Here is a 1674-nt window from a genome sequence, read left to right on the forward strand (position 1 = left end):
GTGTGTGTGTGTGTGTGTGTGTGTGTGTGTGAATAAAGAACAGCAACAACATAATAGTCTTTTCGTGGGCCATCCTAAAACTAAAGCAGTGGGACGGCTTAATGACTGATGCCACACAATCCTAATCCCAGACAGATGTCACAAATCTCTGATCTGTGACTGCATGTTTGGAACGAAGAGCTCAGGTTGGACTCCTTCAGGGCACGTCCCCGATCCTGTTTATCACCTGTTTATGGACAGGTTCTAAAGCCAGGAGTTTGTAATGAAGAGCTGAGTCAAAACAGTAAACTCCAGTCCAGGGTTAGGTAATCCCCTCTCCTCAGAAGTCTTTGTCTGTTGCAACACATCTGATCTGAATGAGTGTGTGAGTGACAGGCTTCTGCAGAACTTAAAGAGGTCACACAGTCTGAACCAGGTGTGTTGGAGCAGAGGAACAAGTAAAGCATGCAGGATTAGTGGCCCTCATGACCAGGTATGACCAGACCTGCTCAGATGAGATGGAGGTCTGAGTCTCTCGCTGCATTTGCAACCTGACAGCCGATAAAATCAGTGGTAGAAGATAAAGATTCATTCATTCATTCATTCATTCATTCATTCATTCATTCATTCATTCATTCATTCATTCATTCATTCATTCACTAACTAACTACTCCCTACTTCCACGGGTCATTGGCCATGTCTCACTTTTCACAGTTACATGGAAACAAGCTGCAAGACAAAAGATAGAACATATCAGAGAAAATAATTTGGTCACCATTTGTTTACCTTTTTAACAAAGGAAATTGTTTTAGAATTTACAGTACAATTTATATATATTTTTTATTAGTTTTGAGTTCCTTTGCATTTATTTTTATATTTGTATAGAACAAAAAACTCCACTGTAGCTCCGTGGTCAGTCCCATGGTCTCATAACCCTGAAGCTGCAGGTTTGAGCCTCAGTTTTGTTGTTTTTATATATACAGTATATAGTAAATGTACTTCTTCCTGACAAATTTTYTCAACATTTTGTACATGTGCTTCAGAAGAACATAAGATTTAAGAATTATTAATATTTAAAAAAATCTGATATGTTTAATCATTTATGATAAACCCAACCCTTTATTAATATTTCATCTTTCTCTCTTGTTCTGTTGTTTCAAATTGCAGCTGACTGTTACTGACATGCTGCAGCTACTCTTTTATAACATGGACTCATGTGGTGGGGAAATATGTATTATAAATTCAACAATAMAAATCAAACTGAGTGGAAATGTGATGAATTATCARTTTYGCCCAGATTAAAATGAATAAAYATAARCTTTAATAACTGTAGAATAAGCAGRATGAGGGGGAGACATGTCTGTACTCTCTCACAGATCAAATCCTGGCTTTGGACCAGAGATTACAGGCTCTCTCTTTGCACATGTGGGTTTTCTCTGGGTGATCCAGTTAGGCTGACTGACWGTAGAAGCATTCAAAGATGATGAATGAGGACATGTGGTGCAATTACAGCAGCAGGCCATCAGGTGGCAGTGTTTGTGATGACTCACTGCATCATCCACCTGTAAAACCCAGGAAATCACCATAAAACATCCTTATGGGGTAAGACAACTGTCAGAATCATTGTATGTGTAAGAGTCTAAATTTGTACATATAAGTCTATAAACCTACATAAATTTGTTACAACTTTGCCAA

This window comes from Austrofundulus limnaeus, unplaced genomic scaffold (assembly GCF_001266775.1).
Source record: "Austrofundulus limnaeus strain Quisiro unplaced genomic scaffold, Austrofundulus_limnaeus-1.0 Scaffold335, whole genome shotgun sequence".
Lineage (NCBI taxonomy): Eukaryota > Metazoa > Chordata > Actinopteri > Cyprinodontiformes > Rivulidae > Austrofundulus > Austrofundulus limnaeus.